Source organism: Erinaceus europaeus, chromosome 12, assembly GCF_950295315.1.
Source record: "Erinaceus europaeus chromosome 12, mEriEur2.1, whole genome shotgun sequence".
Lineage (NCBI taxonomy): Eukaryota > Metazoa > Chordata > Mammalia > Eulipotyphla > Erinaceidae > Erinaceus > Erinaceus europaeus.
The window spans coordinates 6894823-6922271 of NC_080173.1; the positions used below are offsets into that span (position 1 = coordinate 6894823).

At 39.6% G+C, this 27449-nt stretch overlaps 1 protein-coding gene across 2 annotated transcripts in view; it reads left to right on the forward strand.

Annotated features, from left to right (window-relative positions):
* Nucleotides 1–27449, forward strand: part of KCNJ16 (potassium inwardly rectifying channel subfamily J member 16) — a 59330-nt gene that overhangs the window by 13245 nt on the left and 18636 nt on the right. The window contains exon 1 of one of the 2 annotated variants that reach the window (XM_060202657.1): nucleotides 12096–12149. The exons of the other annotated variant lie outside the window; for it this stretch is intronic. The gene's annotated coding sequence lies outside the window, so the exon portion shown is untranslated. Of the gene's footprint in view, nucleotides 1–12095; nucleotides 12150–27449 lie in introns of those variants that run through there. 2 annotated transcript variants of the gene reach the window in all.

Below are 27449 nucleotides of genomic sequence, written 5' to 3' on the forward strand. Positions count from 1 at the left end.
TGGTAGATATTACTGCTCTTACTATGCAAATACAATGAGAAATTTCCTAGAGAACATAGAAACCATATTAGTTCTTCCGTTTGTATTAATGTTACTTACTGAAGAGTAAAAATGGTCTGAATGATGGCATTTATTTCCCAAAAGCCCTGAATGTTATCAGATTGTTCCTGTCTAACAAATCACGCTACATTTATTTTTAGAAAGATTGTCAGCTAGAAGTCAATGATCAGTATAACAAAATTGTATTTTTGATGTAGTCTGTGAATGAAAAAGTCTGTATATCCTAAGGTAGGCATTAACATTAATATTTAACTATTTAAAATTAATTACAGGGATTCGGGTTGTAGCGCAGCGGGTTAAGCCCAGGTAGAGCAAAGCACAAGGACCGGCATAAGGATCCTGGTTCGAACCCCGGCTCCCCACCTGCAGGGGAGTCACTTCACAGGTGGTGAAGCAGGTCTGCAGGTGTCTGTCTTTCTCTCCTCCTCTCTGTCTTCCCCTCCTCTCTCCATTTCTCTCTGTCCTATCCAACAACGACAACAACAGTAATAACTACAACAATAAAACAAGGGCAACAAAAGGGAATAAATAAATAAAATAAATATTAAAAAATTAATTACAACAAAATATTTTACTAGTCCTTTTTATTATTCACCAAAAATGTTTCTTGAAGAAAAATGATTCATTGTCTAAGTAGAAAATTTTATGGAAAAAATTTGCAGTCATACAATCCTTAAAACTTGTGTGTGCGTCCATCTTAAAGATGACAGAACTCCTGAAGGTTCAAATAAACGTCTCTCTGTGTGTGTGGCATTTCCTTTTACATAGTTTCAGCTTTTCGATGAAAGACTGGATCTTCTACTGACATAGTATTGTTGTTCTTCATCTTACTTCTGACTTGATTCTAAAGTAAAGCAACAAACAACATTTGTGGTTGGACTTATGCTGATAGAAAATGCCTTTACAGGAATAGTTATGCAAACAGACTGCCATGCCTGAGGCTCTGAAGCCCCAGGTTCAGTCCCCCACACCACCATGAACCAGAATTGAGCAGTGCTGTAGTAAGAAGAAGAAGGAGGAGGAGGAGGAGGAGGAGGAGGAGAAGGGGAGGAGAAGAAGAAGGGGAAGAAGAAGAAGAAGAAGAAGGAGGAGGAGGAGGAGGAGGAGGAGAAGAAGAAGGAAGAAGAAGAAGGAAAGAAAACAAACAAAAAAAGAATAAAATTCCTTTACATCAGTAACCACATAATGTTTTCAAAAGAAGTCTTTGGTGGTAATAAAAGTATCAGTGATAGAAGCAGGGCTATCAATTGGATCTTGGTGCCCGCACAGCACCACCAGTCCCAGTGGTTGTTTGTCCCTTTCTTTTATGTGTTCCTTCTCCCCTTGGTGGGGGAGGGAGGGGGTGGAGAACTAGAGAGAGAAAGACACAGAGAAGGTGAGACACCTGCAGCATTGCTTCACCACTCAGGAAGCGTCACCCCTGCAGGTGAGAATTGCAGGCTGAGCCTGGGTCCTCACACACGGTGACATGCGCACTCTACAGAACGAGTCTCCATCTGGCCTCTGCACTAAGTAAGGACCACGAACAAGTGTTGTGCCGGGACATGAGAAACAGACTAATTCAAACTACAGTGTTGCAACGACAGGTTAATTTCTTCTCCTTCTCCTCCTCCTCCTCTCCCTCCTCTTTCTCCTCCTCTTTCATTTTTAATTGAAGGCTTAGTGGTATAAGGTAAATATGGTTGTTGGTACATATGTAAAATTTCTCAGTTTTTGTGCAAAACATTCTCACTCCCAGCCTAAGTCCTCCTCCAACATCATGCACCAGGACTTGATGCATGCACCCCAGAGTCCTTTATTTTGGTGCAATACACCAAACCCAGTCCAAGTTCTGCTTTGTGTTTTCCTTTCCGTTCTTATTTCTCAACTTCTGTCCATAAGTGAGATCACCCCCTATTCATCCTTCTCTTTCGGGCTGATCTCGCCTAACATGATTCCCTCGAGTTCATTTCTATTCCATAAAGTGTGACTATGCCTTCTCTCCTTTCCCATCTCATCAGTAGATGAATATTGAGGTTAACTGGTATATTCTCAGTCTGGCATCATCTTGTACTCTATAATTAAAACACAGGAAGGCTTGGGTTGTAACAGCGTGTTTTAACTAAGAGACTCTACCACTTATGATTTACTTGGTTTAGTCTAGTGGTTCTCAAAGTTTAATCTAGGACCACAGTGTTAGAATTACTTGGGGACTTGTAACAAATAAGAAACTCTGGGGATGAAAACCAGCATACTTGTTACTACCAAGCTCCCAAGTGATTCTGATAGACATGAAAGTTCGAAAACTAGTGCTCCATGCTACGCACTTGACCATCATAGGGCTTCTACTTCCTCTTTAAATTGAGTTTCAAATAGCTACATTATAAAGTCCTCTGAGCATTGTGACAGTGGATCTGAAACAGCTAACATACAGCGTGCACTTTAGAAATATTGACTGTGCAAGGGTATTGAATTTTATTAATGTGAGTATACCATCTTGTTCATTAAGTCTGGGTTCTATGAGAAAAGAAGCAAAGTGGTCACCTTTCCTGAATGTCATACTATATCAAAACCCCAAAGTGCTGGCTATCTCTCGTTTACTAGGGCCAAAGCACACCTGGACAGTGTGAGAACTAGGTAGGGGCTAACGTATTTTTTTTTTCTATCTGGGAATTTCATTACAAAGGTCTTTGTCCTCATCGTTTCATTTGTATGTTTATGTAATTCTAGCAGTCATGCTAGTAAATTTTCCTAATGACCATTTTATTTCCATGGCTAAAACTAAAATGTGTATGTTCCATGTGGATGAGAGGTCTTAAGTTAAAAAAAAAAAGAAAATCTATAAATTCAGTTTACAAACTCATTGAAAGATGTTTTTCAGCTGTACTTCCGCCAAGACATATAAAGGTTGTTCTTTGGTAGTTCATGGGATATACAAGTATGAAGAGAAAAAGAAAGATTGACTGGAAAAAAGGAAAATTAATTTCTCATCTAGTCTCTGTTTCTCTCCTTCCTGAAGCAGTGGCTATGCAAAGACTTTTCATACCTGAGGCACCAAAGGTTCCAGGTTTAATCCCCAGTACCAATATAAACCAGAGTTTAGCAGTGCTCTGGTTTTAAATAAATAAATGAATCACCGATCTTATTCCTGAACATAACTAGGTAGAGAACAGTCACCACTACTGGCTGCTTTGTAATGGCATGATGCTGTATGGCAAGCACCGCTGTGCTGTGTTCATTTATTTGCTTCTCTATCTTTTCGTTTATTTTTTTTCCAGATCATTTTATTATGGGAAATAATGGCTTACAGGAAAGTTGTTGATACATGTGTTCAGTTTAGGGTGAGAGTGTTCTGTTATCAGGAATTACAGTATTTAGGTCACATCAGTTGGCCAATTTTTTTAAATGTGTTTTTAGTTTGTTTTAAAGGCCTTGCAGGAGCTTTAACTATAAGCCTGCTATCCTTTAACCCCCAGTAAGCCCAGGCCCCTGAATTATGAAAATAATCACTTAAAGTCACTTTCCAAAGGTGGAAATCTTGATCTGGGAGAAATAGTAAAAGAAAAAGAAATTCATTAAAGTTTAAAATGGCAGGATTTCCTTAATTTTGGCAGTCTACATACCAGAGGTGCACCAATCAATAGCCTTGCCTCCTAATATTTAGCTATAAACTACACTTAACAACTTTAAGTCAATTTTTTACAAAACATTCCCATATCTGTTTATCAAATCTATGTGGAGGTGAAAAGCTTAAAACTAGTTACTCTAGTATTTACAGATCACACACAGCTCTGATTAATTCTGTTTTGAGTCTGTAGTTAGATCACACTCAGGATAATTTCAGTATACTTCATGACCCTGACAGTAACTTTCCCCTTTACCTTGACAAGGTCATAATGAAGTAGTGCTTTTTCACAAAGGAAATTTTGACAGGAGAACTGAAGGTGTCCACTTCTGTCCAGCCTCAGCTATTTCGTTGTACCACAAGAAAGTTGTTTAATTATTTGCTCAAGCATTTATTTTTTTAAGCTCCACCTTGGTTTTAATCACTTACTTAACGTCCTGCCAAAGTATTTGTGCTAGTAAAACAGAGCAACTGAATCTAGGCAGAACCGGCTGTTTCTGCTTCTGTCCAAAGGGTCAGTAGGAGAAAGACTGATTGCACTGATCTTAAAATTGAATAGTATAATTGTGCTGGGTTCTTTCTTTTCCCCCTGTAAGCAAAGTTCTAAGATAGATGAATAGTGTCCCTAAAAACAGTATGTGCTAGCTCACAAGTGTTTTTAGAAAACAGACCATCTTTGTAATACTTCGACTGGATAAAATCGCACACATTATTCGAGTAATTGAGGCCAAGAAAAACACTTTATTTTCCTGGGTTGAATTACAGACCTAATTTAGACACAATCCTACTTGATGGTTACCAATTCATTGGCATCTTCATCTGCTAAAGACACTTAAGTGTCCATTACTGTCATTTTCAACTGTTAATCTTTACAATTTCTCTCCAGTCATCAATGATTTATCTATCATAAGAGATCAAGAACATTTAAAATATGGTGGAGTTCTGCTAGATTTGCCAAACATATAAAACATGGAAATAGCACCTATTTTATTTGGCTCAACTGTCAGATGTAATCATAGATCACTTCCTCATGATTATACTTTAGGAAGTATATGGGTTCTAAAATAAGATCCAATGTTATTATCTGGGCTTGTTTAATGTTGGAAGATGCTAGCAGAGGCTCTTTCTTCAGTTCTTTCGGCTTCTGTTAGCTCTGCACTTGTCTTGACTAATAGAAACATTGGCCATATCTTAACTTTTTTTTTCCTTTACATGTATGTGTTTTTAGTTTGTTACTGGTTTAATAAGATCAACAAGACCATAGGACAAGAGGGTTACAATTCCACACAGTTTTCACCACTAGAATTCCATATCCCTCCCCCCCTCAAACCTTTCTTGTTCTTTATTCCTCTGGGAGTATGGACCCAGGATCATTACGGGGAGCAGAAGGTGGAAAGTCTGGCCTCTGCAACTGCTTCTCCTCTGGATATGGGTGTTGGCAGGTAGATCCATACTCCCTGCCTGTCTCTGTCTTTCCCTAGTGGGGCAGGGCTCTGGGGAGGGGAGTTCCAGGACACATTGGTTGTCTGCCCAGGGAAGGCAGGTTGGCATCATGGTAGCATCTGCAACTTGTTGGCTGAGAAGCACTAAGATACAAAGCAGGACAAATTGTTTAATAATCAGGAACTTAAAGGCAAGAATATAGCAGATGAGATTTATTTTTCTTTCTATTTATTTTTTTCCAGGAGTATTTTCTATTTTATTGATTAATAGTATACACAGAACCAGGCAGAGAAGTCCCCAAGGATATGCTGATTATATTTCACTGCTGCTTGCCCTTTGCTCCATCATCTTCTAAGCACTTATCACATTCTCTTTTACAGATATCAGACATTTATTTTGATCACAAATGCAGTTCAAGTGTAAATAAATAAATGTATAATATTTTTAAATGGATGATATTTTAACAGCCCCTCCTCTCGAGTTTCTTTAAATAGAAAAAAAAGTGTTAAATGTCTCTTCATACCTTATGTGACCATACTTGCCCCTCCTATGGTTGTAAAAACAGACTAACTTGATCTTTTGCAATCCCTTCTTGAACTATAGCACATTCTGTTTAAGAAATTCTGGGAAAGATATCCTATTGATATTGTCAATAGTCTCCAAAAGGTGATGGTGGCAGCTGGGTTGAAGGCAACTGGGAGGGATCTTCAGCAAACTGAGGCCCATTGGGGAACTGTGTTGAGGCAAATCTTGTCAATAAGAGACCAGCTTTTTCATTTTATTTTTTTATTGTCATCAAGGTTACCGCTGGGTTTTGGTGGCAGCACTAGAAATCTACCACCCACCCCCCTGCAGTCATTTTTCATTATTTTTTTAATTTGACAGGGCAGGTATAAGTTGACAGGGGATAGGAGATGGAGGGAGGAAGGGAGAGAGAAAGAGGGGGAGAGAGAGACTGACCCACAGACCTGCTTCACCACTCCTGAAGCTTTCTCCCAGCAGGTAGGCAACAGGGCTCTAACTTGGGTCCTCACACATTGTAGTGTGTGCTTAACACAGTGCAACATGGCCCAGCCCCCTACATTTCTTCTTTTAAAAGACATGAGTAATGCTGGGTTAGGAGCCACCCTAATGATCATATATTATGGTGATGAAATCTGCAAATATCTTGTTGTTGTTTTAAAAATAAATCCATTTGGAGGTATGTAGGGGGACATAATTCAACCTAGATATCTGACAGATTCCTCTCACTGCTGTCACTGGTTATCTCCATCAGGAACCACATAATGGACCCCTTTGTGGGCCCTATAAGACCTTGTTCTCATTGTGGATCAACAATGGTAGGGGATGGTCTATTCTCTGAAGGGAGGTTGGGTAACATACTCTACCTACTACCTGAGGAAGATGGGTCCTGAAATTAGTGCAGCCTGGAATGTTCCTAGCCTTGACCACAGAATGTGAGCTCAGACATGCTGGCACTCCCATGGAGGGGATCCAGCCAGGGGGTAAGTCTCCGATCCTCCCTGACCAGCTCTAGTGACTGTGTGATTCAGAAAGGAGGCATCGGGGAGCATTCTGACACAAACACTCATTTATTTGGAGATGGGTATGGGCTTATATAGAGAGTAAACAAAGAATAGTTTTCACATATGTCAGAACTTACAGGTTCCTTAAAGGTCAGCTTGCCCCTATGGTAGGGGGCTGGTATGACAAGAATTGTTGCAATACCTAAAGGTCAAAATGAATAGTCTCCATGATGCAGGCAGGTTAATTATTCAAAGGCATTTGAGAGAAGCATAGGGGTTAAACCAGTAAGGTGAGGTAGAGAAAAGAAAAACAAAACTTGATGTAAATCACAGATATCAAAGAACACAAGGAAATAGGATTTGGGGTCTCACTGCCGGAGTGTATGAGAGGTGTATGATAGAATGTGTTCTCCTTTATGATCAAAAGGTGAAGCAGATGTGTGAACTTTGAGTGAACCCTAAAGCAGGCAGCCATTTGGCCTGACAGCAGGGAGAACTAAGTGTGACAGGCCTGTAGGATTTCTGTGAGCTTGAGAGACTGACAAAGAGAAACTGAGTCTGGGAGACTTTTCCCTCTTGGCTCATCTCTATAAGGAGAGAGGCTAAGATACGGGGTGTCTATCCAGACCTCCATCCAAGGATGGCAGAGCTCCCCTAAGCTCTACCAAGCTTTCACATAGTCCCACACAGACCTACAGGGATGCAGAGGTTACACAGGGTGCTGAATATGGGCCCTAGATCAAACACATGGGGTTTACAGTGTTAACAATATGTACACACTTTCCCCATATTTGGGAGCTACTCTCTTCCCTGATCCAGCTTTCTAGTCCTTTATTCCAAGTATGACACCATCTCCCCAGACAATCACCTGGCACCACCTGCATGTTAGCTGTCAGGTTCAGGCAAAAACTAGCAAAGTCATGGGCACTTGGAATATATCTAAAATAGACCTACTAGCTTTTCCTAAAACAGAGACCCCAAATCTTTATCTGCAATATTCTTGCCTTTAGGTTCATGATTAGTCAACAATTTCTTTTGCTTTATATCTTAACTCCTTTTCAGCCACCAGGTTCCAGATGCTACCATGATGCCAGCCTGACTTCCCTGGGCAGACAACCCCACCAATGTGGCCTGGAGCCCTGCCTCCCCAGAGCCCCACCCTACTAGGGAAAGAGAGAGGCAGACTGGGAGTGTGGATTCACCTGTCAACGCCCATGTTCAGCGGGGAAGCAATTACAGAAGCTATACCTTTCACCCTCTGCCCCCCATAATGACCCTGGGTCCATATTCCCAGAGGGATAAAGAATAGGGAAGCTGTCAGGGGAGGGGATGGGATATGAAGTTCTGTTGGTGGAAATTGTGTGGAAATGCCTTATCCTATGGTCTTGTCAATATTTCCACTTTTAATAAAAATTATATAAATAAAAAAAACCTTAAAAAGAGTCCTTCAGGAGTCCAGGCGGTGGCGCACCTGGTTAAGCGCACACACTACAGTGCGCAAGGACCTGGGTTCAAGCCCCCGGTCCCCACCTGCAGAGGGAAAGCTTTACGAGTGGTGAAGCAGAGCTGCAGGTGTCTCTCTGTCTCTCTCCACCTCTATCTTCCCTTCCCCTCAATTTCTCTGTCTCTATCCAATAATAAATAAAGCTTAAAAAAAGAATTAAAAAATATTTAGAGAGAGAGGGAGAGAGAGAGACCTTCAGGACAAAAACAGTAAAACAGGGAAAAAAGCTCATATCAATTTGGGGGTATGTAGGTAGGGCTAATTCAACCCGTAACAGATGGTTAAAGCAGAAACATAAGAAATAGCACTCTTTCCTCATAACGGAGCAGAGAATCATTGTGAAATGAAGAAAAAGTTTATTTCCCTAATCTTAATAATTCCATTATTGTGATGCTTATGTCTGTAAGTCATTATGGAATGATTAAGTAAAACTAGATGGAAGTGTTTATTTTTCTACTCATTGTACTAATTCTTTTCTCTCCTTGAAAAGGCATGGCCTGCCTGTACTTTAGGGGGCCGGGTAGTTTGCTGTTTTCATTGGAATTGGGTTAGCTCTCTGTAAGCCAGCAATTTTAAAGCTGAAAGTAATCAAAGTGTAGGTGATGTCTCACAATGAGGGAGGAGAAAGATGAGCATAGAGGGGAAATAAAAGAAAAAGTTCAGCTGTGGGTTGAAGAAAGGTGAACGGCAGAAAATATTCTCACAAATGGTCATTCTATAAACATGGAGAAAATAAAGATTTTCGTATTGATGTCATAGCTCGTGAATCAGATTTGCTTCCATAACTTCACTTGTGCCCCAGACAGCTGTGTGTTTCTGAAGCTTCCTCTATATTTTCCAGACTGCCTAGACTAAAGAGAAATAACAATGGTAACATTTGCATTCACTTAAGGTTTTGGAGAAAATCAAAGTGAAAATAAAAGTAATCTTCAGGAAGCTTCTGCATGGGACAACTGACGCAAATATTTTGGCAAATATTTTGGTCTTTTGGTCCGTATTTTCATTGCAGCAATAGTAAGATTTTCAAGCAGAGTGTCTCGGGGAAAAGGGGTAACAAGGGGTGGGACAGTGGAAATGTCAAATGAATCTAAGAAAACATGCTAAAAAAAACTTTTGATTAGTCAGTGTTGCATGTGTGAATTTAAGAGAATCACTGAAGATGAAAGAACTTGAGCTTGTAATAATTAGTGAAAGTATATATTGTATACACAGAGCTGGGAAAATATTTAAACTACCCATCCACTGTATCCTACTAAACAATATGGTAAAATGAGCCAGAGAAATAGAGCCAGTGAAGGACAGGGTGGTGAGGGTAGGGGTGATGGAATTAATTTTCTTTACTTTTTGTCATAAAAATAAATTTGAGCTGATAGATTAAACAAGGCTGAAATTTAGTACGCACTATCCCTCCAGAGTTTAAATTAAATTTAGACTTTTAAAATAAAGTCGACCTTAAGAGATAAAGTGGCCAAGATGTCACATTTCCAGAACAGATATATTCAATTTGCTATACTATACCAGTTCTTTTTTAAAATTTTTATTATATTTATTTTCCCTTTTGTTGCCCTTGTTTATTTTTATTGTTGCTATTGTTATTGATGTCATTGTTGTTGGATAGGACAGAGAGAAATGGAGAGAGGAGGGGAAGACAGAGAGGGGAAGAGAAAGACAGACACCTGCAGACCTGCTTCACCACCTGTGAAGCGACTCCCCTGCAGGTGGGGATCCAGGGGCTCGAACTGGGATTCTTATGCCGGTCCTTATGCTGGTCCTTGCGCTTGGCGCCACGTGCACTTAACCACTGCGCTACTGTGCTACTGCCCGACTACCCCACTGTACCAGTTCTGAGAGATGGTAGGAATCGTTGTTCTTAAAATCCTAAGCTAAAAAGACTTGCAGTTTCTCTACAATAAAACAAACAAAAGTTTTGGTTTGGGTTTTTTTTTTGTTTTCTTATCATTTGTTTGTTTTTGAGAGAGGACACTCCATCACCTTCTTATGCTGCTGGGGACTGAATTCAGGGTCCCATGTTTGTGAAACATACAACCTGTGAATCATCTCCTCAGAGCTCCACTGAATAACTGTTAACATTTTTCCTTAAAATCAGAGATTCAGTGGCAATTTAAAAAAAAAATCCAGCATGGTGGGGCTGGGTGGTGGTGTACCCAGTTGAACACAGAAGTTACCAAGCACAAGGGCCCAGGTTGGAGCCCCTGCTCCCCCCCCACCTGCGGGGGGGATACGCAGATAAGCTTCAGAAGCAGTAAAGGCCAATCTCCTGGTGCCTGTTGTCCTCTCTCCCTCTCCACCTCTCCCTCCCCTTTTTAATTTCTTTTCATTCTATGAAAAAAAGGAAGAAAAGAAAAGAAGAAAAAATGGCCTTGGGGTGCTGGGCTGGTAGCAGTGGGTTAAATGCACATGGTGCAAAGCACAAGGACCAGTTTAAGGATTCTGCTTTGAGCCCAGGCTCCCCACCTGCAGGGGAGTCGCTTCCCAGGCTGTGAAGCAGGTCTCTAGGTGTCTGTCTTTCTCTCCCCCTCTCTGTCTTCCCCTCCTCTCTCCATTTCTCTCTGTCCTATCCAACAACAACAACTGCTATAACAACTACAACAAAGGCAACAAAATAGGAAAAATGATCTCCAGGAGTAGTGGATTTGAAGTGCAGGCACCAAACCCCAGCAATAACCCAGGAAGCAAAAAAAAAAGAAGGAAAGAAAGAAAGAAAGGAAGAAAGAAAGAAAGAAAGAAAGAAAGAAAGGAAGGAAGAAAATTGGCCTCCAGGAATGGTGGATTCATAGTACTGACACAGAGTCCCAGCAATAATCCTGGTGGCAATAATAAATAAATAAATAAATAAATAAATAAATAGGATTAGTAAAAGATAAAGCTAATAATAGGATTTCCAAGATATTCACATTCCTGAAAAATAAAAAAGTGATTACATTGATATTTCATTCATGGATAGTTGATTTGGAAGGTGCATTTACAAGTAATTCAATTATAAATGTCAGTGTAGAGGTTGTAGGTTTAAGAAATGTCACATAAATTTACTGTCACACACTTGATTTATCACCATAGTGTGTGTGTGTGTGTGTGTGTGTGTGTGTGTGTGTGTGTGTGTGTGTAGTTTGGGAGACTAAGTATGTGAACAGACAATGGTAAAGACCACATAAACAACACAACTCCAAGCTCAGCCTCTATAACAAACAGCGGAGAGTGAATGACAAATCATAAGGCTTATAGCCATAGCTTCCAAAATTATCAAGACTTGGTCAAAAATTCCAAACTCCCTATTCACCTACTTCTTTTTTTTTTAACTTTATTTGATAGAATAGAGAGAAATTGAGAGAGAGGAGGGAGATAGAGACACTGCAGCACCACTCATGAAGCTCCCCCCTACAGGGCAGGCCTGGGTACTTGAACCTCAGTCCTTGTCCTTATGCATGTTAATACAGGTACTTAACAGACGTAACACCACCTGACCTTCTATTCTACTACTTCTAACTTGAAAGCAACCAAAGAATGTCAGATATGCTCTGTGAACCAGTCATGGGATGCTTTGGTTCCAGTTAACCCGAGTCCAGCTTTCCATGCCAACAGTCTCTGATCATAGCACACCCAAAACCTGTTTGTACATTGTAAAGCTTTCCCACCCCTCTGTCTTCCAGTGACTCTCTTCCAAACACAAAAGGTTGTGCCAGATTCCCTTCCCTTGCTGTGTCTTTGGTAGACATTCGTTTTACAAAATTTGTGAAAATATCTCGATGAAAATTCTTTAAACACCAAGACAAGCCCTGCCCCGCGTTAGAAAATAATTTATGGGATACTGGGTATGGAGTGGAGTGCCAATCATTTTGAAAACTAGAACATTTGTTTCAACTGGCTAAAACTGGGGTCTGACTTAGTTCAGATGTGTGATGATGTTTTTACCACTCAGGTCGCTTTCCAAGGGATCAGAGCAGATGTCTCACTCCTCTGGTTGACAAATGATTTTCTTTATTGAACTCCTCAGGTGTGATGGGCATTCACCTTATATTACTTTAGATTTTCTCTTTTTTCCTTTATAAGGTTAATTTTCCATTTTTTTACTGAAAATAGAAAAAAGAACTTACAGTCTTTGAAGTTAGTGTCAATCCTAAATCCTGCTAATATATATATATATATATATATTTTTTTTTTTTTTCCTCCAGTGTTATCAGTGGTGCTCGGTACTGGTATTACATATCTACTGCTCCTGGTAGCCATTTTTGCATTTTATTGGAAAGGGCATAGAGAAATTGAGAGAGGAGGGGGAGATAGAGAGGGAGAGAGAAAGAGAGACACCTGCAGATCTACTTCTCTGCTTGTGAAGCTTTCTCCCTGCAGGTGGAGAGCCGGGGGCTTGAACCCAGAATCTGTGTGGGTCCTTGTGCTTAGTATTATGTGTGCTTAATAGGTGTGCCACCACCTGGCCCCCTGTTAATAACTTTTGTTCATCATGTGGCTTGGGGAAGGGTCTGTTAACATAATTAAGTTTCAGTTCACTTATTTAAACTTTGCTGGTGACACTTATTTTTTTGTGTGGAGCTATTTAAGAGTTAAAGAATGTGAGTGGCATTGTCGTGTTGGGCTCTCTACTTACCTAAGTACCCACAGACCTGTCTACCTACCTACCTAACCCACCCACCCCCCTCTCATTCTCTGTCTGCAAATAAGTCTGAAAAAATGTGAGTTGCTGTATTCATGAAAGAAAAATAATTAAAGCATGGTCTCTACAAAACTGTTAACAAAATCCTAACACGTAATATGTACTCAATAAGTAAAAGTCACAATTATGTCAAAATGGGTGCTCATATTTTCAAATAAACAATCTTCTTAATATCAGAACATTTAAAGCAGCGATTTAAAACTCACTAGTAAAGTGCCGTATCTTTTCCAGGTTGTTCTAGGTGGAAGATAGATAATGCTATAAGATAGTATGTACATCATGTCATATGGAGAGTGAAGGCAACTGTCTTCATAATTCAGATGCTACACAGCTCCTGTTTTACTGAAATCCACATCTTTCAAAAGGAGGATGATTTGTAGTAGGCAGTCAGGGGTATATTTTGGCTTCAGCACTCTCAATGACTGTGAATATTTAGATATATTACAACTACTAATGTCACCCTGGTTTTTTGTATATAAATGTTTTTATTTTCTGTCACCACTGCTCAATAAGATAGTTAAACATATATATCTACTTATTATTGGAGACAAGAGAGAAATTGAGAGGTGAGGGGAGATAGGGAGATAGAGAGAGACAGAGAGACACCTTACAGCCCTGCTTCACCACTCCTGAAACTTTCCTCCTGCAGGTGCGAACCAGGGCTTTGAACCTGGGTCCTTGCACACTGTGATGTGCGCACTCATCCTGGTGCACCATTACCTGGGCCCCCAAGAATTTTTTTTTTCAAATTTAAAGAGAGTCAAAATGGAGAGAGACAAGACCATGGAAGAGATATCACACCAAAGCAACTTACTCCAGTGTGTGGGGTCTTTGGGGCTGAAACCCAAGATGTGTATATGGAATACAGGCACTCTGGTGGCTGATCTATATTCTTGAGTCTAGTTTACTTTTTCGAAATGCAGAAAATGCTACATTTTACACAACTTCCAAAGAGCCTTGAGGTACATGTCATAGACAAAAGACGGTGTGTTCCCTAACCGAGCACAAAGAAAGCATCTGACATAGTGAAATTCTCATTTTGCAGACATGATGTAAGCAAGTTTAATTTCTGAGACAAAGGAAAAAATTTTGAGCATTTTGTGTATGTTTTTCTTAATATGATCACAGAAGCAAAGTTAGGTATTTAATCCCAAACAAGACATGACCTCACTGGGATTTGTTCCTTGACTAAATGTCCAAGTTTCCCATCTCCTTGCTGATGACAGGGATTTGTGTGGGGGTTTCTCCAGCAGATGTTTTCAGAGCTAGTATTTTGTGCGAATTTTACTGTTTGTGTCACAAGCGACATTTAGTGGTCAATCCGGAAACTAAGAATGGAATGAGTTACCTTGTTAAAATTCTTACATCACCAAGTATTTGCTTTGCTTGGTGGTTCTCATTAGACACTAGAGGAAGAGGTCAGAATCAGGAAGTGGGGAGATGTGTCAGGAGTGTCCTCAAGGACACTTTCTAAAATACTTGCCTCCTATTAAATTTTTGAGGAAATGTTACTAAGAATGAGCCCATAACGCAGTCCCATGTAATATATTTTTCAACTTCCTCTAGTGATTATTTCCAGTGTTTTCTATTGTCTTTAAGCCTCTGTTCATGATAGCTAGAGAAATAGAGCGGCAGGTAGACTTACATGCCTGAGGCTTTCAATTTGATCCCCAGCAACGCATACACTGAGGGATACTCTGGCTTCTTGTTCTTTCTTATGTAAAACTCTTATTTCATCTGCAATAAGTAAATCTAAAATAAGTATATGAATACGTAAATCCCTCCTCCTGTCTCCCCCTATTCACCATCCTTTCGCTCTAGAGGAAAATTAATTCCCAATCTTTGTAACACTTGATCTTTAGAATTGATCACATCCATACCAAATGCTTTGCTGGGAATCTTGGCTTTTTCCCCACTCCCCCACTAGGCAACTACTCCTTTCTTTGCCCGACTCCCTCTCTGATGGATTTCTGACTATAGATTTAGATTCCCTGGGATTTAGACTCTCAGGTATCTGAATCTGGCCACTTTATTATATCCCACCAAGTGAAACAATCTTTTCCTTACTGTCTTTCCTCTCTGTTGTATGACTTTCATTCTTATCACCACTTTAGAATATAGTTGCTTAAATGTCAAACAACTATATTGATAGATTGTCTTAACTGTCTAGATAAAAGCCCTTTCATTGAAATTCTCTTGCCTGACTTACTAGAAGCTGCTCAGTGCTCCAGTCTATTTCATCTCTTTTCTCCCCATCATAAATCCCATGATCAAGCCAAATAAACATTTCTGTTTTCCCTGCTAACTCCTGTTCAGTGCTAACATACTTGTCCCAATCCAGTACCATTCAATATGAATGGAGTAAGGGTGTAAATTACACCCTTGGGGAAATGTGACTCACACACAACTACTGCAGAACAAAACCAAACATACCCTTGGTTTTTAAGAGATAAAGATCCTACTTCAAAAAACTAATTATAAAAGTATATTCATTTTTTTGGTCGAGATTAAAGCTGAATATAAAGACATACAACCATGAATTGACTTACGTATAGTAGAGAAATAAAACACGATTTTTGTAAATCCAGTTTGAAACTCTAATAAAGAGAAATTAATAAAAAAAAAAAAAAGAAAAGAAAACTGGAAATTACCCAAGGTATGTGACAGTAGTTTATCAGGGTCTCCTGCGAGTAGAAGTGTGTGTGTGTGTTGGGGGGGGGGGTGATGGAAGAGAAAGTGAACCAGAGCCAACAGCCCCTCTTCAGCTAGGTGGCCAATGCATGGCATCAAAATACTTAACAAATAAAATAATCTTGTTGAAAAAAACAGAAATAAAACAAAATCATTTTTTTTTCCTCCAGGGTTATTGCTGGGCTCGGTGCCTGCACCATGAATCCACCGCTCCTGGAGGCCATTTTCCCCCCTTTTTTGTTGCCCTAGTTGTTGCAGCCTCGTTGCGGTTATTATTGCCATTGTTGACGTTGCTTTGTTGTTGGATAGGACAGAGATAAATGGAGAGAGATGGGGAAGACAGAGAGAGAGGGGAGAGAAAGATAGACACCTGCAGACCTGCTTTACCGCCCGTGAAGCGACTCCCCTGCAGGTGGGGAGCCGGGGGCTCGAACCGGGATCCTTACGCCGGTCCCTGCGCTTTGCGCCACATGCGCTTAACCCACTGCGCCACCGCCCGACTCTCCAACAAAATCATTTTTAAGACTTTACAAAGTAGCAGTGACTAGAAGTGATTATAATAAAAGAGATCAGTTGTATGAAAACAGAAACTAGACATTTGGTGATAAATATAATTATATAGTAGTTGATTTTTAATTTTGTACACCTGAAGCCTATATGATTTTACAAACTAATAGTACTTCAATAAAAATTAGAAATAAATAAACTCATCACCATACAGCAACAACAAAATTTCTAGCACACCATTACTTAAAACAAATTTAGCCCAATGTCCAAGCAGTCCTGGTTACACCTGCTGTGTTAGTGATTCAGTCCGTCAGGAATAACAGGATGCTTTGGAGATTTTTTTCACTGGAAAAAGCAAAGGCCCACTTGGAAGATAACAAGAAACTATATGATTCTTATCTTACGGTTCCTGAAGAACTGGCTGTTGGAAGTAGTACATGACTTCTTTTGTAGACAGACACCATGAATACAGGAAAGACTTTTGAGGATCTAATGGGGAGACACATTTTTATCTGAGTTTAAGGAAGCACTTCCTCACTGGTAGAGTTGAGTCATCATAAAATAGGAAGAGACATGTGGGAGGTCAGTGAGGTCATTGTCAATGAAATCGCTCAGGCAGAGTCTGAAAATTACCCTGAAGAGGGACTCACACAATATTGTTTTCTTAATGCCCTTCAGTGGAGTTATATTTTGAGTTGATCCTTCACTATTAATTGTATCTGACTTGGATGTTTTGGTAATTCTCAGAGGATCTTTGCTTGAGAGAGAGAGAGGGAGAGGGAGAGAGAGTGTGTAGTGAAAATGGAACTAACCAGAAAAATAATTCATCTGAATTTATGGGGAAAAAAAAATGACAAAACCCAAGCAGAAACTCATATGTAGTCTTGTTGTTCAATAAAGATTAAAATAATCACTAATTTGCAAGGAATTACATGTTAACCAATTTACTACAGATTTATTTGTGATTTTAGACTTTCAGGATAGTCACCTGTCTTTTAATGAAGTTTGGTTAGAGAGGAAAATAACTCGAGGAGTTTCAAATAGCACCTTAAGTAGGGGACGGACATTCGTAAGTAGTGGAAGAGGAATATACTGTTTAGTGCAGAGGAATACAGACACTTCCTCTGTGTCCTATGGTAGTCTCACAGCTAGAATAACAGGAAGCTTTCAAAACAACAACAACAAAATGGCCTCTGTGACGTTTGTTTGGGTCTGTGGAAGGCATGGAGCTAAGACTATACAAAACAACTTGCAACTGAGCTTGGAAAATCAGGTTAAAAATTATTACCTAGTATTTACAGCATACCACATAAAAGTTAGATAGCTAATCTCTATCTCAAATTACTTTAGTCAGCAGTTTGATCATCGTATGAACTATCATGGGAATACTTTGTACAGCTTTTACCCAAGATCAGTGCCTCTCATTTGCACACATTTAAGATTACCTAACACAAAGCCAGGTGGTGGCACATCTGGTTGAGTGCACACATTACAAGGTGCAATGACCTCGGTTCAAGCCCCTGGTCCCCACCAAGTGAAACAGTGTTGCAGGTATCTTTCTCCCTCTCTATCTTCCCTTTCCTTCTCAGTTTCTCTTTATATCCCCAAAATAAATAAAATAAGTAAAAATCTTGCTTAAAACCCAATTGCTTATTCCTCTAGCCGTGTAAATTTCTTCAATATTTTTTTCTTTTCCCGTTGGACTTTTTCATCACTCCATCATCCAGAAATACGGACAATTATTTTCTAGTCTCATGCATTGCTCTATACAGTCTTCCAATCAGACTGCTACTTAACAAACACTAAGATGATAAATAGTATCTATTTCCTGGTAGCATTTAAATTGATTTATAAGCATAAATTAAGTTAATTATGCTAAAAGCTGTATCAAATACTTATATTTTTATTCTTATCTTTCCTTTCCAGATGGGATTGAGGCATAAGATGGTTAAATCAATTATCTTTACTCAGGATTCTAATCATCAGTCAACTTAATTACTTTATTCTTTATCACTTTACAGACAGAATATTGAACCCATTCTGACACGATGCTCTGATAACACAGTGTTTGCATGTGTCTCCTCATGGATATGTGTTTTAAAAATGTATTTCAACATTTTTCTGAAGTTCAGTTTTACTTCTACTAATTAGGAAAAAAAAAAACCACATAAACTCTATTCTTTGTGTCTAGGATAGTGGTTCTCAGGGTTATGTGGGCAACATATTTCAGATACCCATAAGCTAGTCCTGATGTTACTATAATTCATAAAGAAAATGGGTATAGGTAATAGAATTTCATAGTGTTATTCATTCATTCATTCATTCATTCATTCATCCATCCATTCATCCATTCATTCATTCATTATTTCCTGGGGCTTAGTGCTAGCTCCACAAATCCTGGCAGCCATCACCCCCGCCCCCATTTTATTGGATAGGATACAGAGAAATTGAGAGGAAGGGGGATAGGAAAGGAATGAGAAAGATAGTAGATCGACTTCTGCAGACCTGCTTTGCCACTTGTGAAATTTCCCCACTGCAGGTGGGAAGTGGTGGCTCAAACCCAGGCCCTTGCACATACTATTATTTGCGCTTAACCAGATGTGCCACTGCCCGGCTCCCCTTACTATCTTTAATTTCTGACACAGCTGATTATTCCATTTATATTTTCATATCTCATAATTTTTATTCTACTTTAAGCTGTTCTCTGTCTACCTCCTGGATTGGTTCTTCCTCATCTTCCTAAATCAGAGTTGTCCCTGAACTTACTCAGTGGTACTCTTCTCTTTTCTAGCTACTCTCCCTTAATATGTAGTTGCACTCAAGTTACAGTTAAAAAACGAACGAACAAACAAACATACAAACGTGTATTTATTTAGAGCGATAGGGAGCCTAAAGCACCAGTCTTTTGTTTGTGGTGCCAGAGACCACATCTGGGACATCTTGCATACAAGGAATGTGCTCTTCTAATGAGCCACCTCCCTGGCTGCGTGTTATGTTTTTAAACTCTAGGGATGCACTGATAACTTCCAGTCTTATGTCTTCACTCTGTACCTTCTTTCTCAACTTGAGAATGCCAACTTGACATCTTCATTTGTTTGGTAGAGAGTATATACAGTTCCTACTGCAAAACCTCAACTGTTGACTCCAGCACTTCCGATTCCTCCCTCCCAGTTCTTTCATCTAAGTAAGGGACACCAATTCCAATATGCTTCTTCAAAATGCCCACATTGTCATACGCTTGCGCACTTCACATTATGAGAATTCTCTACAGATTAAGACTGGGCATTGAAGAAGATACTATTCCTTCCCTCCATCAAGTTTAGAAGAAGGAAGCAAGTTACCAAAGAAATCTAGCTTCTCTATAAAATGTTTACACTTTATCCTTGGAATTGCTACTGGGGGGGGGGGCGGTCCATGTCTTCTAGGGGCACACAGATCCTTGATATCCAAATGAACCCATGTTGGCCAAGAGGCTATTTGTCTTGGGCGTAGGATTGTTACATAATCAGACAGGGTGTGTGTTTGCATAGGTAAAAATCTTTGTAGTAATGATAATGGAGCCCCCACCCTTAAGAAGAACACACTGAGAAGGAGTTGTGCCAGTCCTGGAAGTATTCATTAGAGAAAGTCTAGCCCTTTAGGACCGATTTTTGGTCATTTTGTGTTTTGGGATGTCGTTGGTTGTTGAATAAGTACCAACTGTTAGCTTAGAAAAAAAAAAAAAAGTATAGTTGAGCGGAAACAAGGATATTTCTTCTTGATTTTTTTTTAAGCCACCCTGGAAAGACTACTTACTACATGTAGGCATGGGAACCAGTTAAAGAAAGTGTTGATTCAGTAGAATGAAGCTGAGAACTCAGGGTCCTTTGTCTGTTGTGAATGTGTCTGGAAAGGCAAAGAAGAGCCAGATTCTCCTGTGGGGTTTCTCATCTCCATGAGAAACTCTAGGTGCTAACAGCTTCAGTGAAAGCAGGGAGATGAAAGAGACAGGAACCCCGAGACTTCTAACTATAGAACTCCTAGGAGATGAAAAGGACATGAAAAGTTCTCATCTGAACTTCATTACCTGTTACTACGGTAAGACTGTTTGTAGATTATGAAATGATCGAAAGCCTGACCTGTTTATCTGTTCCTTTAAGCTCCTTCTGTATTGTCTGTGTGGTTACTGGTAGACACCTTGATGATGCTGCCTTTAGTGTGGTAGTCGGGCCTTATTGCTGTGTGCTCTAGGCCTACATAATGTCTTTCTTTCTCTCATATATCTCTGGGGTTCTTAACCAAACAGGTGAAGAATACTTATGCCATTTATAGATGAGGTAAGGGACATAGCATTCAAAAAAGAAAGGTTAAAAGCATGGTGACTTAGCCTGTTGACTCTTGCTTATTGATGAAAGACAACATGGAAAACCATGAGTCTTAATTTTCCTGTGAAAACATTCAGAAAGCCATCTTTTTTCTGTCTTTGTCACTCTTCTATTTTGACAACAAAAGGGCAATAAAAATTTTAACTCTGATAAAATATGCTTTCCTCAGCTTGTTATAAATTACATCTTTTTAATGACAAACACAGCCAGAAATATTGTTAAAAACTTGCTAGAAAAGAATGCTACAAGATATATTCAGTAAGTAATAAAATCCCAAGGCTCTAAGGGCTGATTCGGTGTAAAAACATTGAGATTTCTAACTCTTAATGTTTTTCTTCTACTCGTGAGTGCTTTGAGTGGAAATGAAAATCAAACAGAAATCAGCCTAAGTCCAAAAATCAAGTATGAGTAACTAAGGAAAAGGCATTGTTTCACTTGCATTATGAATGAATAATGTATCGAGAATAAATAACAATGATCAGGTACTTCTAGGATCCAGACCATCAATACCTAAATTTGGTTCACTATCAAGAAACAGTATATCCAACCTCATTTTGGGACTCAGAGGCATACTATAACATAAGGGGTGAAAATGTCTCTGTTAACCTTTATCCTGAGTTTCCCCTGAGTTTTTCCAAAGAACACCCACTGTTTTTTTTTTTGTCTGATTTTTTTTTTAACTTAGAAACATACACAGAAATACAAAACGAAAATAAATAGATGAGCTAAGATAAAAAGTCAAGGCAGTGAGGTTGCCAAACATGTCAACATGCTCATAATTGGTTTTTTTTTTAATTAGATGAGTAGTGTCCTAACTTTGGTATGAAGATGAAGTCTTTCTGACATTCAATTTTAATGAACTTGGACAGTCTTTTACCACTGTTCAACTCATTAAATTAGAGCAGATGCTCCAGTTTTACTAATTAATGAAACATCATTAAACTTTTAAAGCCTGTGAGCAGAGACCTTCAGAATGATGTAGTTCTGACTCCTTACAAATTCAGGAAGCTAGTTCATGTATTCTTCACATTAATCATTTAATTTCTGAGTAAAGCATCCTTACCATCATTGGATTTCACCGTTAGAGATACAAGCGATAAAATAATGCTTCTCCGTATAGAAAAGAAAACGACTTCCCTAAAATCTCCATAGAGCTCCCTCTCTAACTTGATACAGGATACCCTTTCTTCTTTTGCATGGATATAGATTCAGGGGCACAAGCTATTTGGGCTGGGTTCTACTTTAATTTTCTCAGTACATCTAATTCACAGTTCAAGGACTATTTTGAAACATGATTGCATCATTTCTTTTCCTTATTCTTTGTAGGGTTTGCTTGATTCACTTTGTTTTAAGTAGATAACCTCATGTGCATACTTTCTTTAATATTGATTTTTGTCTCTGTTGTTTCCTATTTTGCTCCTTCCTCATAGTGATTTCTTTTAAAAGGAAGGCACTCAGGTCCAAAGATACAGCTCATCTGGCAGAGTGCACATCTGATGTGGGGCCCTGGGCTCCAATCCTGGCACATCACAGCACCATAGACAGCACTCAGGGAGCTCGGGATGGTGAATGAAGATGATCTCTCTCTCTCTCTCTCTCTCCCCCCCCCTTCTCTTTCTGTTACTTGCCTCTCCCCACCTCCCCCTCTCTCTCTTGAACATTCATTACCATGTACAAAATTCTGGGTTCAAGCCCAGTACCAACCTACAAAGGAAAGTTTCACAAGTGGATTATCAGGTATGCAGGTTTCTCTTTAGTTCTCCCTGTCTCCTCTGTCTCAATTTCTCTCTGTATCTATAAGAAAATAAAGGAAGAGAGAGAAAGAGAGGGGAAGGAAGGAAGGAAGGAAGGGAGGGAGGGAGGGAGGGAGAAAGATTGATTTTGAAAATGGCCACCATATTGGTAGATTTTTTGTGAAGGCACCAAGCCCCAGTGATAATCTTGGTGGCTATAAAAGGAAGGAAGGGCAGGAGAGATAGAATAATGTTGATACAAAGAGGCTCTCATGCCTGAGGCTTTAAAGCCCTGGGTTCAGTCCCCTGTATGACCAGAGCTGAGCAGTACTCTGGTAAAAATAAATAAAATAAAAGGAAGAAAAGAAGGAAGGGAGAGAGGGAGGGAGGGAAGGAAGGAAGGAAGGAAGGAAGGAAGGAAGGAAGGAAGGAAGGAAGGAAGGAAGGGGGCTGAGGAGATATCACAATGATTATGCAAAAGACTTTCATGTTTGAGGCTCTGAAGTCCCAGGTTCAGTCCTCAGCACCACCATAAACCAGAACTGAGAAGTGCTCTAATTTCTCTCACTTACTCCTCCCCACTGTGTGTGTGTGTGTGTGTGTATCTTTGTCTCCATATCTCTCTCACAATAAAATAAATATATATATATGTTTTATTTACTCCCTTTTGTTGCCCTTATTGTTTTATTGTTGTAGATATTATTGTTGTTGTTGTTGATGTCATTGTTGTTGGATAGGACAGAGAGAAAGGGAGAGAGGAGGGGAAGACAGAGGGGGAGAGAAAGACAGACACCTGCAGACCTGCTTCACCGCCTGTGAAGCGACTCCCCTGCAGGTGGGGAGCTGGGGGCTCGAACCAGGATCCTTACGCCGGTCTTTGCTTCGTGCCACGTGCACTTAACCTACTGCGCTACCATCCGACTCCCATAAATATATTTTTTAAAAAGTAACATTTAAAAAGAAAGGGAAAACTGGACAAGGCTGTTTACTGAATGACAGTATCATAAATATGATGTTCAGCAGGGCTTTGGGTTCATTCCTTTGTGCTTCATAAAACAACTAAAACTTCTTTAAAAACAAGACACCTAGCATTAATTACTCTTCAGATGTGAAATATCTCCAATTACATAATATTTGTATTACTTGCACTAGGTTGTGTATTAATTGAAGGTATTTGCATTGAGTTTTGCCATAGTTCTTTGGAGAATGTATCATTTCTGTCTGATTTGCTGTCCCTTTTTATCTCACTGTTCATCTTTGCTTGCTTTCTGGACTTGATATTGATCAACTTTTTTTTTTAGATGTAATCACTGAAACATTTAGTTGTTTAAACTTTCCTGCTACAAAGTTCTCTAATCCTTGTATGGTCAAACCCCTCTATTCTCCGATTTAAAGTGAGTCAAATTGAGAGCACCTAAGAAGATTTAAAACCCTATCAGTGTCTCTCAAAACTAGTTCTCCTCTGAACTTGTCCCCAACTCTAGAGACTGGGCTTTATCTTTTTTTTTTTTTTTCTGAGATCAGGAATAAATACCCACATTATCCCTGATGCTGCCAATATCATCTTGCTAAGGGTTAAAGCACAAGTTGTGAAATGAGGTGAATTTTGTCTAGTTCTCTTCCCCTCAGCATTTACTACCTGTGTAACCTTGGAGAAATCGCCCTAACTAGCTGAATGTTCCCAGTCCTTCAGAATCGCTGTGCACCGCATTCCTCACGTAGCGTTTAGCGGTTATCTGACAAGACGGAAAGACTCCCACCATCTGCTATACTCTGTACTCTACTATGTATGTATTCTCTTTCATTCCTGATCTAACCAGACAGATTCTTCCTTGTCACCTGAGAGGATATGAGATTCTCTGTATTTTACGGCTGCTGCACTGTCCCCAATACTGTTTGGGATCTCCTTTTTTAATATTTATTTATTCCCTTTTGTTGCCCTTGTTGTTTTTATTGTTGTAGTTATTATTGTTATTGATGTCACTGTTGGATAGGACAGAGAGAAATGGAGAGAGGAGGGGAAGACAGAGAGGGGGAGAGAAAGACAGACACCTGCAGATCTGCTTCACTGCCTGTGAAGCGACTCCCCTGCAGGTGGGGAGCCGGGGGCTCCAACCTGGATCCTTTCGCAGGTTCTTTGCGTTTTGCACCATATGCGCTTAACCCACTGCCACTGCGCTATGCCCGACTCCATCCTCATTCCTATTCTGAAGGAGAGTAAGTTAATAGACTGTTGGCCTCAGTGAAATTTATCTCATAATCAATTTAACCTTGTACAAAGGGCAACAGAGGGGTGGGAATGTTGATTTCCTAACTCACAAATCAGGGCACACACACACGCACACGCACACGCACACACACACACACACGCTGGTTTCAGCTCTGAGTCTTTATGATGAGAAATAACATTCCCTGGACGCCATCCCCTCTCTGTCCCTGTTAAGAATCAAGCTTCTGGCTACAGGAGAAATTAATACCAAAAGAAGTCTGTGTGTGTTGGATCCAAGCAGCAGGAAGTTTTATCCTTGCTGCTTTCCTCAGGATGCTCTGTGACATCACCCATACTGAATTGTTTTCCCCTTCTGTTCAAACACTTTGGCTGAAAACCAAAAGGCATCCAAAAGCAACAAATCTTCCTTCCAGCTCCCTCATTTGCTGCTGGAAACATTCTTCTCCATTGAAGGAGGTTGCCTAATTGCCTCTCACTGACAGTATTCCTCTCTTCTAAGGGTCTCAGACTTTCCTCACAGATACTTCTTTACATTGATAATGGTTCGATCTGGTGGACTGTTGTTGGGTAGAATCACTTGTGCAAGTGTACGCTGGAATGCACACCAAAGGCTGGTCTTATCATCAGAGTGAGTAGATAGATCTCAGGAAAACTTGAAAACAACCGTGGATGTCAGCTTGCCTCACTATAACCCAAGTGATTGGAGTTACAGGAAAACAGATAGTCTTCATGTTAGTCACTAATCCCAGTGTGCTGCTTTCGTATAAAGAGTGCTCTTTGGTGAAAATATCAAGAGAGAGGAAGAAGGGACCTGTACTACTTCATGACTCAGGTGTAGATAATTGTGCTTCCATGCCAAGACAACCTTGAATGGAGGAACCCAAGAACTGTCTGGGAGCAGAGTGGTGGTGGGGAGAGAGGGACAGAGGATCACACATTGATGGATTTCGCAAGGCTTTGTTGTCTTTAACCAAATACACGTAACTAACAGTAAATATTCCTTCATTCTATTTCTTCCAAAATGTTTTTAGATAATGATATGGGCATCATCAAAGATTGTTGAAAATCTTTCTGAAAAATTACATATATATTTTTCCAGTCTGTCTTTCTACTGGAAAAATAAGTGAGACAGAATTTCTTCATTACTTAAGATGCCTATATTTCTCACTTAAAAAGCCAGTATTTCTTCCTCTGACCTTAGACTCTATGGATAGGAATCTTTTTTTTTGTTGAAGTTCTGTAGTACTGCAAAAATTTATCAGTTGAATGGGTCCTATATAAATGTTACTGACTCTGTATGCTTCCACAGTAGAATTTGATTAAGTTGAAACAAAAAAATTTATTACCAGAGAAGACAGTCCCTTTTCTTCAAAATGAGGCAGAGCTATGTGGTGGTGCACCTGGTTGAGCACACATATCACAATGCAAAGGACCCAGGTTCAGTTCCCTAGTTCTTACCTACAGAGAGGCAAGCTTCATTGAGTGGTAAAGCTGGGCTGCAGGTCTCTCTTTCTCTCTCTTTCCCTCTCTGTCTGCTTGCCCTCTCAATTTCTCTCTGTCCTATCAAATAAAATTAATATTAAAGCACAAGGGTAAAGAGAGGCTCTACCTCCTAGAGTTAGTCACTATGAACAATTTTAGATGAATCATTATCTAAACAATGTTAAACTTTAAAAACGCAATGAAAATATTTTCCACGAAGCTGTGTTGTGTACATTCTTGGCCAAGAATAAAATTTTAATTGACCACAGGAAATCTTTTTGTTCAAGCCAGCGACCTCTCAAATTTCCATAGGCAGATTACCTGCTGGATGAATTACCTCAAGGAATTAAAAATAAAAGTTCCTAAATTGATTTTTGCTCAACTACCTAAAATATTTCCTTTGGTTACACCCTGTCTGATAGCTTGAGTACAAAGAATAGAAAGTCTTTTAAAAACAGTTTGCAATGTACAGAAATGAGATGTTATTTTGAAAGCATATGATTTACTCCAACTCAAATGAAAATCAACAACATTTCTTCCATGGCTACCTGTGGCATCATCTACCTATTTTAATAATCAACACTTACACACAAAAATAGAATTCTGAAGAAACATCTTTGTATCGGACATGCTGGAAATAGGATTCAAACCTACCCATCTTGAAATTATTTTCCTATAGAAACCTCCATGGTCAGCTGTTTCTTTTTTTAAAAAAAAAAAATTTTTATTAATTAGAGAGAGAGAGAGAGAAATTGAGATAGAGATGGAGGGAGACAGAGAGACATGTGCACCTCTTCATCATTTGTGAAGCTTTCCCCCTGAAGGTGGGCACCTGCAGGGCCTTGAACCTGGGTCCTTGAATACTATAATGTGAGCGCTTAACCAGGTGCGCCACCTCCTGGCCCCCATGCTCAGCTGTTTTGAAAGACTGTGATATACTGAATTCCTCAAGCAGGAGTAGTACCCATAATTCCCAGTAATCATCCTCACAGTGTCTAAGCCATAGTTAAAGTTTGATGGAACTAAAGGCTATTTCTGTGATCTTTTCCAACTCTTTCCCAGCCATTAAATTTAGCTAAGTAATAAAATCTCTTACAGAGAATATTTAAATGAATATTTTTTTCAGGTAAATTAAAATTTTATTGAAAACAGAATATGTTTGGGCAAGAGAGGTAGAGAAAAACAGAGAAGGAAAGAAAGAAAGAAAGAAAGAAAGAAAGAAAGAAAGAAAGAGGAGACAGAGCTGACTTACATGCTGCTCACATGGTAATTCTGGAAAAAGAGCAAGAGAGCAAGGAAGAGGGAGACTTACAAAGTTGCTGTCTGGGCCAAGGACAGCTATTTAAATTCATTTTTATAAGATACTTATTTTATGTTTGTGTGTGTGTAAGAGAGAGAGAGAGAGAGGGAGAGGGAGAGAGAGAGGGAGAGAAACAGGTGGTAGGGATCAAACCCTAGGCCTCATGTATGCAGAATGCACTGTACCCACTGAGTCACCTGTCCAGTTGAAATTTTAATATCTTACCTTGAAGTTTAAGGGAAATATCTCCATCTCCCTCAAACTCAACTCCCTAGGTCCATCCCAATGACTACTCCAGACTAAGAAATGTTGGAATCA